Raw genomic sequence first — 11378 nt, 5'->3', positions numbered from 1 at the left:
TGGATACATGAGGGTGGAACGTTAGTGGAAAAAGTGAATGCCACTAAAGTTCTCGAACCCAAAATGGCACTCAACGTTAAATCTTACTAAATACCCAAGCCTAATTCATATTTCTCTACAAGTTGGGCACACTAAAGATGAGAACTGCTTCAACTCAAGATCCAGATCCCACATCCAAGACTTGAAGAACTCACTAGAAGATCAAGAGGAGTAATATATATAGGAGTAATTTTGAACTATAGAGAAGCTTAGCACTTTTGGGAACTACTCTCTGTAGATTTACTTTTCTACACTTTTAGCATGGATTCCTCTTTTCTGCTATTTTTCATTTCTAGAGCTATGAACAACTAAACCCCTTTCATTGGGTTAGGGAGCTCTGTTGTAATTTGATGGATCAATTATAGTTTTCATTCTTCTTCTTCTTTCTTTTCTCTTGATCTTATTAGAAAGCTTTCGATCTTAATTCAATTGGTTAGTTGTCTTGGAAAAGAAAATCTCCATAATTGGATCTCCTTTGAGCCTTGGAAAAGGGATGAGTAGATCATGCTAGAAATGCTTTCTCATGTTGGACCAAATTGGGGTCTGGGCGGATATAGTGACATGTAATCCTCCCAACACTTTGATTTGGAAATACATGTGGTATAATCAGTTACCACACTTCATCTCTTCCCATGAGCAATTAAATCAAGGAATTGGGACATTGTTCAAGCTTAGAGAGATTGGATTGCCAAGGAATTGGGATCCAATCACTTAAGATTGCCAAGGAGATCAATGAATGCATTGATTGAGGAAGAGATGAGAATGAACTTGATCCGGAGAATGCAACATCTCCTAAACCCAATGATTACCCCATTTATGATCTTACCCATTCTCTTTACTTTCTGCCATTTATTTTCATGTTCATTACCCCAAATCCCCATTTAAGATTCTGCACTTTAATTTCTGTTATTTACTTTCTAGTCATTTAAATTTCTGCAAGTTCTCAATCTAATTTCTGTTTAGCTCAACTAGCATATTCTTCTAACTAAAGTTGCTTGACCAATCAATCCTTGTGGGATTCGACCTCACTCTATTGTGAGTTTTACTTGACGACAATTTGGTATACTTGCCGAAGGGAAATTTGTTGAGAGACAAGTTTTCATGCATCAAGTCTTTACCCACTTATTCGTACGATTAGCATGATATTACAATTCCTTCCCAAAGTTGTTCTATGGTTGAAAACTTTCTTCCTAGAGATATTTTTAATGTACATTTTAATTCTCTTTTATACCATTTGATGCCGTGATCCGTGCGTTAAGTGTTTCAGGTTTCATAGGGCATGAATGGCTTAGAGAATGGAGAGGAAGCTTGCAAAAATATAAGGAACAAAAGAAATCAAGGAAATGACCAGCGAACAATGACGCGGACGCATGGCTCATGCGACCGCGCGAAATAGAGAAATTGCAGTGACGCGTTCGTGTGCCTAACGTGAACGCATGAATTGAAATCTGCACGGATGACGCGAACGCGTGGACGACGCGTACACATAGCGAGGAAAATGCCGGATGACGTGATCGCATAGATGACGCGTACGCGTGACATGCGCGATCTGTAGAATTTACAAAACATGCTGGGAGCAGTTTTGAGCCGCGCTTTGATGCCAGAGCATCTAGGCTAGTTTCACTGACCTTTTCTTTACTATTTTAGGGTAGTTTCATGCATTTTCTTAGTGAATAAGGCAAGTTTTGGATGAAATTATACTTATACCTTGATTCAAGCAACTTTTGTGAACTTTGCATAATTTCATGAGTATTTTGCTAGAATTGCATGATAAATTGATGATGCATAATCTCATGACTTTGGCTAGAGCTTTGATGCACTTTAATTGCTTGATTTTAGGGCAAAGGAAGCAAGGAAGAACCACGTTAGTATTCATGTTAACCTAGTTAACGTGAACACTAACGTGGAATGGTAAAAAGCATGCAACGTTAATGAGAAAAGTGATCACCAATAACGCCTGCGAAGCCATCCATAGCTCACGTTACTTGCCACGTTAACTAAGTTAACGTGGTAGTTAACGTAGAAGAAAAAGAGGAACTCCACGTTAAGAGAAAACGTGAACTCCAATAACGTTTTTCTCCAACGTTAGTGGTAAAAGTGAACACCACTAACGTTGGAGAACTTGGCAATGATCCACGTTAAGAGTCACATTAACTTAGTTAACGTGAACTCTAACGTGGAAGAGGAAAACAAAAGCCAATGTTAGTGACACTCACTTTTGTCACTAACGTTAGACCAACTAGCATTGCCTACGTTAACTTTCACGATAAGACCATTAACGTGAAAGATAACGTGGAGTTGAGATCAAAGAGCCAACGTTAGTGACACTCACTTTTGTCACTAACGTTGGAAGATGGCATCACTACTACGTTAAGAGCCACGTTAACTTAGTTAACGTGAGTTCTAACATAGAGAATTTGGGCATTTGGAGCGTTAATGACAAAAGTGAGTGTCACTAACGCTCTCGAAGGTGAGACACACCCACGTTAAGAGTCACGTTAGTGTAGCTAACGTGAACTCTAATGTAGGAACAAAGGGCACTAAGCAACGTTAATGGAAAAGTGATTCCCAATAACGTTCGCAAAGGGGTATAAGCCAATGTTATTGGGAAAAGTGAGTCCCAATAACGTTGGCCAAAATTTGAGAAAGCAACGTTAGTGGTCACGTTAAGACCACTAACGTTGGATTTAACGTGGATACATGAGGGTGGAACGTTAGTGGAAAAAGTGAATGCCACTAAAGTTCTCGAACCCACAATGGCACTCAACGTTAAATCTTACTAAATACCCAAGCCTAATTCATATTTCTTTGCAAGTTGGGCACACTAAAGATGAGAACTGCTTCAACTCAAGATCCAGAGCCCACATCCAAGACTTGAAGAACTCACTAGAAGATCAAGAGGAGTATTATATATAGGAGTAATTTTGAACTATAGAGAAGCTTAGCACTTTTGGGAACTACTCTCTGTAGATTTACTTTTCTACACTTTTACCATGGATTCCTCTTTTCTGTTATTTTTTCATTTCTAGAGCTATGAACAACTAAACCCCTTTCATTGGGTTAGGGAGCTCTATTGTAATTTGATGGATCAATTATAGTTTTCATTCTTCTTCTTCTTTCTTTTCTCTTGATCTTATTAGAAAGCTTTCGATCTTAATTCAATTGGTTAGTTGTCTTGGAAAAGAAACTCTCCATAATTGGATCTTCTTTGAGCCTTGGAAAAGGGATGAGGAGATCATGCTAGAAATGCTTTCTCATGTTGGACCAAATTGGGGTCTGGGCGGATATAGTGACATGTAATCCTCCCAACACTTTGATTTGGAAATACATGTGGTATAATCAGTTACCACACTTCATCTCTTCCCATGAGCAATTAAATCAAGGAATTGGGCAATTGTTCAAGCTTAGAGAGATTGGATTGTCAAGGAATTGGGATCCAATCACTTAAGATTGCCAAGGAGATCAATAAATGCATTGATTGAGGAAGAGATGAGAATGAACTTGATCCAGAGAATGCAACATCTCTTGAACCCAATGATTTTCCCATTTCTGATCTTACCCATTCTCTTTACTTTCTGCCATTTAATTTCATGCTCATTACCCCAAATCCCCATTTAAGATTCTGCACCTTAATTTCTGTTATTTACTTTCCAGTCATTTAATTTCCTGCAAGTTCCCAATCTAAATTCTGTTTAGCTCAACTAGTGTATTCTTCTAACTAAAGTTGCTTGACCAATCAATCATTGTGGGATTCGACCTCACTCTATTGTGAGTTTTACTTGACGAAAATTCGGTATACTTGCCGAAAGAAAATTTGTTGAGAGACAAGTTTTCATGCATCACGCTTTGACCCAGTTTTCGGCTCAGAAACACAGACTAAAGCCGGGGAACATGCATAGACTCAGGGAGACTCTCATTAGGATAATTTTTAGTTTTTAGATCTGATTTTACTCCTCTGCTAGTGGTGCACGAAATTGCAATCACACTTTTGCAATCCCGCACAACTAACCAGCAAGTGCACTGGGTCGTCCAAGTAATACCTTACCTGAGTAAGGGTCGATCCCACGGAGATTGTCGGCTTGAAGCAAGCTATGGTTACCTTGTAACTCTTAGTCAGGATATCAATAATTATCAGGTTTGATTGTGAAAAGCAAAAGAACATGAAATAAGTACTTGTTTTGCAGTAATGAGGAAAAGGCTGAGGTTTCGGAGATGCTCTATCTTTTGAACCTCTGCTTTCCTACTGTCTTCTTCTTCAAGCACGCAAGGCTCCTTCCATGGCAAGCTGTATGTAGGGTTTCACCGTTGTCAGTGGCTACCTCCCATCCTCTCAGTGAAAATGTTCAGCGCACTCTGTCACAGCACGGCTAATCATCTGTCGGTTCTCAATCGGGTTGGAATAGAATCCAGTGATTCTTTTGCGTCTGTCACTAACGCCCAGCCCTCAGGAGTTTGAAGCTTGTCACAGTCATTCAATCATTGAATCCTACTCAGAATACCACAGACAAGGTTTAGACCTTCCAGATTCTCTTGAATGCCGCCATCAATTCTAGCTTATACCACGAAGATTCTGATTAAGGAATCCAAGAGATATCTACTCAATCTAAGATAGAACGGAGGTGGTTGTCAGGCACACGTTCATAGTTGAGAATGATGATGAGTGTCACGGATCATCACATTCATCAGGTTTAGGAACAAGTGATATCTTATAATGGAAGCACGCATGATTGAATGAAAAACAGTAGTAATTGCATTAATCCATCAAGACACAGCAGAGCTCTTCACCCCCAACCATGGGGTTTAGAGACTCATGCTATGGAAAATACAATGAGAAACGTGTAAAGTGTCATGAGGTCCAGATACAATGTCAAAAGATCCTATTAATAGTGAACTAGAAACCTAGGGTATACAGAAATGAGTAAATGACGTAAAAATCCACTTCTGGGTCCACTTAGTGTGTGCTTGGGCTGAGCATTGAAGCTTTCATGTGTAGAAACTTTTTTCTGGAGTTAAACGCCAGCTTTTGTGCCAGTTTGGGCATTTAACTCCCACTTCTGTGCCAGTTCTGGTGTTAAACGCCAGGCAGTCTTGAGCGGATTTGGAACGCCGGTTTGAGCTATCAAATCTCGGGCAAAGTATGGACTATTATATATTGCTGGAAATCCCAGGATGTCTACTTTATAACGCAATTGAGAGCGCGCCAATTGGGCTTCTGTAGCTCTAGAAAATCCACTTCGAGTGCAGGGAGATCAGAATCCCTCAATTTCAGCCAGAAAATACCTAAAATCACAGAAAAAACACACAAACTCATAGTAAAGTCCAGAAAAGTAAATTTTAACTAAAAACTAATAAAAGTATACTAAAAACTAACTAAAATATACTAAAAACATACTAAAACAATGCCAAAAAGCGTATAAATTATCCGCTCATCAGCTAGATTCTCTCTCTACACATTCATAGTTCTTAGAATTTTATTTGCTTTTGGATTTGGATATTGAGAAGAGTTGTTACCTCCGCCAAGACTTCATCATTCTAGTTTGTTTTCTTACCTTTTACTTACTCTTTCGTATCCTTAATTTGTCCAGAGTTACAATTGGATTATTTTTAGAGTTTATTAATACAAGAACTATTTTTATTTTTAATTGATTTTTTATTATTGTTTATCATGTCTTTCTTTATTTTCCCTTTTAATTTTATGAAGTCTACATTTATGATAATGGAGTAGTTTCCCAACTTGATTGGCAGTTAATTAGAAAGAGAACCTTGAGTTGGAATACTCAAGAGTCAAATTGTAATTGGGTTTATTGTTGGTTGAATCTCTAGTCACTAATGCTAATCCTTCCCAAGGGAGAAGATTAGAACTTGTGAATAGAAGTTGACTTCCAACTTACTTGACCTTCCTTTAATCAATAAAGGATAACTAAGTGGAAATAACTACCAATTATCAATTGATCTTGAGAAAAATCCAACAAGGATAGAACTTCCATTTAATCTTCTCCCGGTCAAGATCTTTATTTAAATTATATAAATTCTCTTATTTATTTTCCTGTTCCTCAAACGCAAAATTTCTTGGAAAATTTCTGACCAATAAGCTGTACTCTTTTGTCAACTCGTTGGGAGACGACCTGGGATTCATACTCCCAGTATTTTTATTCTAATTTTGTGACAACCCTTTTAAATTGATAAGCAGATTTTCACTAGTTAAGAATTGTACTTGCAACGTATTTATTCTATTAAATTCTTAATCGGTCAATTTTTGACTCCATCAATTTTTGGCGCCGTTACTGGGGAGTTGCAATAGTGTGCTAATTCATTGGTTGGAATTTATTTATTTGCATTTTGTTTTATTTTGTTTTATTACCATGAGCTCTATGTTTCCTTCCTTGAATGACGCGTTCACTGCCTTATTCGAGCTTAGCCGCTTTTGACCCTGAAATTGAAAGAACTCTTTCACGTATTAGGCAAGCTTAACGTCGGTTAGCCTCTAAGGGTGGTGAAGTGATTGTTATCGATTCACTAGTCTCATCTGAGGGCGAATCTAAACTGCCATTTTAGGAAGAAATAAGCTCATTTACTACTAATTCTGTTGATTCACGTGCAGGTAGTATGGTAGAACCTAGGAGGATTACTCTCCAAGAAGCTGGAGCCCCAGATTTTACACTGCAGCCGTATGAAGTGCATCACTCAACGGTGGCTGCAGATTTTGAACTGAAAACTGCACTAATCAACTTGCTACCCAAGTTTCATGGCTTACCTGCTCAAGAGCCTATTAAGCACCTTAGGGATTTTCAGACAGCCTGTTCTACTGTTAGGCGTCATGGTGCGGATAAAACTCTTATTCTGTTAACCGCCTTCCCATTTTCTCTTGAGAGAAAGGCAAGGGAATGGTTCTACACCTAACCTGAAGCGACTGTTACTAACTGGGATATGCTTATAAGAGAATTTTTGGAGAAATACTTTCCAGCTGAAGTTACTGATAGATTGAGGAAAGAAATTTCTATGATTATTCAAGGTGAATCCGAGACTCTCTACGAATATTGGGAGCGCTTCAACAATCTCCTGGACACATGCCCCCATCACATGATCAACAAGATGGTGTTGATAAGCTACTTAACACAAGGCATGAAGCCTCAGGATAATACCACATTGGAAGGTGCTAGTAATGGTTATATGAAAAAGTACAAGACAAAAGATGAAGCATGGCAATTGATCAGCGACTTCACTGAGTCCACTAGGAATCATAGGCATAGGCATAGCCACTCAAAAGCTGTTGCTGAAGTTTCTTCCAGCAAAGAGACTACTGTTTTGACCCAGAGTATATGTGAAATGACCAACTTACTGAAATAGATCAGTTAAATCAACAACAAGCGCAACAAGCTCAACCTCCCCCATCACAACAAAGCCAACAGTTGGTTCCACAAAGAGTATGCAGGATCTGTGCTGATTATAGTCATTATACTGATGAATGTCCGCAGCTCCAACAGGAAGATAACACTGTGGCAGCCACTCACAACTTCTATGACCGCCCAAATCAAGGATACAATCAAGGTGGCAACTACAACCAAGGTGGAAACTATAACCATGGATGGCAGGACAATTCCAACCAAGGTTGGAGAGACAATTCTAACCATGGTTGGAGGGACAACTATAACAGAGGAGGCAGAGATAACAATGGAAACCAGAGGTGGAATAATAATAACAACAACAGACAACAAAATTAGAACCAAACTTACAGAGCCCCTCACCAAAGACAGTCTCAAGGACCATAGCACAACCAACCACAAGTCCCTCAGATCACTTATTCTAATTCTTCATCAAATGACGAGATGCTCCGTTCTCTTGTACAAGGACAACAAGACATGTATACGCACCTGAATTCTACTTTAAATGGTCTAACTGCCACTTTACAAGCTCTTGTTTCCCGGTTAGATTCATCACCTAACCCCACCAATCAACCTTCAAGCTCCAGTGGAATTCCTTTTAAACCCCTACCTAATCACAAGGGTGGCATCTGATGAGCGGATAATTTATACGCTTTTTGGCATTGTTTTTAGGTAGTTTTTAGTAGATTCTAGCTACTTTTTAGTATAATTTTATTAGTTTTCATGCAAAATTCATATTTTTGGACTTCACTATGAGTTTGTGTGTCTTTCTGTGATTTCAGGTATTTTCTGGCTGAAATTGAGAGATTTGAGCAAAAATCTGATTCAGGCTGAAAAAGGACTGCTGATGTTGTTGGATTCTGACCTCCCTGCATTTGAAATGGATTTTCTAGAACTACAGAAGTCCAATTGGCGCGCTCTCAATTGTGTTGGAAAGTAGACATCCAGGGCTTTCCAGAAATATATAATAGTCTATACTTTGTTCGAGGATAAATGACGTAAACTGGTGTTTAACGCCAGTTCCATGTTTTATTCTAGCGTTAAACGCCAGAAACAGGTTACAAGTTGGAGTTAAAACGCCCAAAACAGGTTACGACCTGGCATTTAACTCTAGAAACAGCCCAAGCACGTGAAAAGCTCAAGTCTCAACCCCAGCAAAAACCAAGTGGACCCCGAAAGTGGATTTCTGCACTATCTATCTTAGTTTACTTATTTTTCTATAAACCTAGGTTACTAGTTTAGTATTTAAACAACTTTTAGAGATTTATTCTGTACCTCATTACATTTTAGATCTAAACTTTGTACTTTTTGACGGCATGAGTCTCTAAACTCCATTGTTGGGGGTGAGGAGCTCTGCTGTGTCTCGATGAATTAATGCAAGTATTTCTGTTTTTTATTCAAACACGCTTGTTTCTATCTAAGATATTCATTCGCACTTCAATATGATGAATGTGATGATCCGTGACACTCATCACCATTCTTAACCTATGAACGCGTGCCTGACAACCACCTCCGTTCTACATTAGATTGAATGAGTATCTCTTGGATTCCTTGATTAGAGTCTTCGTGGTATAAGCTAGAATCCATTGGCAGCATTCTTGAGAATCCGGAAAGTCTAAACATTGTCTGTGGTATTCTGAGTAGGATTCAGGGATTGAATGACTGTGACGAGCTTCAAACTCACAAGGGTTGGGCGTAGTGACAGACGCAAAAGGATCAATGGATCCTATTCCAGCATGAGTGAGAAACGATAGATGATTAGCCGTGCGGTGACAGCGCACCTGGACCATTTTCACTGAGAGGATGGATGGTAGCCATTGACAACAGTGATCCACCAACATACAGCTTGCCATAGGAGGAACCTTGCGTACGTGAAGAATAAGACAGGGGAAAGCAGAGATTCAGAAGACAAAGCATCTCCAAAACTCCAACATATTCTCCATTACTGCATAACAACTATTATTTAATCCATGCTTTTTATTTACTACCAATCAAAACTCACTAAGAGTTACAAGATAACCATAGCTTGCATCAAGCCAACAATCTCCGTGGGATTCGACCCTTACTCATGTAAGGTATTACTTGGACGACCCAGTGCACTTGCTAGTTAGTGGTACGAGTTGTGAAAAGTGTGATTTACAATTTCGTGCACCAGCATCAATGTCATCACTCTGAGGTCCGAAACCACATTGCAGGAGAGGAACCAGGAGGAACTAAACTCAAAAGTACACGTCCCAGTTGAGGATGTGGTGGAAGTGGAAGATGTTGAAGAGGAAGAAGACGTACAGAACGTAGTTGAAAAAAAAAGTAGCTCAACCACAGAATGAAACACCAAAGGATGCAGAAGCTGCAAACAACGCCCTCCCTATTCCCTTCCCACAACTTGCAAGGAAGCCCAGAAAGCAGATGGAACTTAATCCTAAAATGGTAGAAATATTCAAAAAGGTCGAGGTAATTGTTCCTCTTTTTGATGTTATTCAGCAGGTACCTAAATATGCAAAGTTTCTAAAAGATTTGTGTATACATAAAGATAAAATTAATAAATCCAAAACTATTCCTTTAGGTAGTTCTATATCTGCTTTAATGGGAAATATACCTGAAAAATGTAGTCATCTAGGTCCATGTATGGTTAACTATACCATTGGAGGTGTAATTTTTTCTGACTGCATGTGTGATTTAGGAGCGTGCGTGAGTATTATGTCTTTGTCTATATATGATGCTTTAAGGCTCCCTCCCTTAAAAAGGTTGGCAGCTCATTTTGTGTTAGCAGATAGGAGCATTATTACAGTGGCTGGAATTGCTGAAGATGTATTGGTGAGCATTAAGGGGCTCACATTTCCCATTGACTTCTATATCTTGGAGTTGCCCCAAAATGACTTAGGAAAGCCGTCATCCATCCTACTTGGAAGACCATTCTTAAAGACTTCGAAGTTCTAACTGGATGCCTTTTCAGGAACCTATTCCTTTGAAATAGACGGCCGAGCAGTGAGCTTCAATCTGAATGAAGCTATGAAGCATCCTCCAGAAGATCATTCAGTATTCCAATGCGACATTATTGATGAGATTGTAGCTGCAGTTCACCAGGAGGAAATAGAAGAGAAGCACATGGAGCAAGGTCCAAGTGTGGGGACATCCTCTGAACAAAATGAGGATGCCTTGCCATTATCATTAGCTCTAGAAGGTCCAGAGCCTAGCCATGAGCAGAAATTGGAATTAAAGCCCCTTTCTTCACACCTCAAGTATGCTTACCTTGAGGATAGGCAGAAGTTCCCAGTTATCATTGTAAGGGAGCTCACTTCCCAACAGGAAGAACAACTGCTTAGTGTGTTGAGAAAGCATAGGAAAGCAATTGGATAGAGCTTGGCGGATATAGTAGGCATCAGCCCTCAAGTTTGTGAACACAGAATATTCTTAGAAGAAGGAGCAAAGCCTTAACTCAAGCATTTGATAAGCTGAAGATCGCCTTAACTCAAGCTCCGATATTGAGAGGCCCAGACTGAAGTCAGTGATGAGCGGATAATTTGTACGCTTTTTGGCATTGTTTTTAGTATGTTTTTAGTATGATCTAGTTAGTTTTTAGTATATTTTTATTAGTTTTTAGTTAAAATTCACTTTTCTGGACTTTACTATGAGTTTGTGTGTTTTTCTATGATTTCAGGTATTTTCTGGCTGAAATTGAGGGACCTGAGCAAAAATCTGATTCAGAGACTAAAAAGGACTGCAGATGCTGTTGGATTCTGACCTCCCTGCATTCGAAGCGGATTTTCTGGAGCTACAGAAGCCCAATTGGCGTGCTCTCAACGGCGTTAGAAAGTAGACATCCTGGGCTTTCCAGAAATATATGATAGTCCATACTTTGTCCAAGATTTGATGGTCCAAACCGGCGTTCAAAGTCACCCTCAGAATTTCCAGCGTTAAACGCCGGAACTGGCACAAGAATGGGAGTTAAACGCCCAA

The sequence above is a fragment of the Arachis duranensis genome, chromosome 1, assembly GCF_000817695.3.
Source record: "Arachis duranensis cultivar V14167 chromosome 1, aradu.V14167.gnm2.J7QH, whole genome shotgun sequence".
Classification (NCBI taxonomy): Eukaryota; Viridiplantae; Streptophyta; class Magnoliopsida; order Fabales; family Fabaceae; genus Arachis; species Arachis duranensis.
This window is presented reverse-complemented; position numbering follows the sequence as displayed.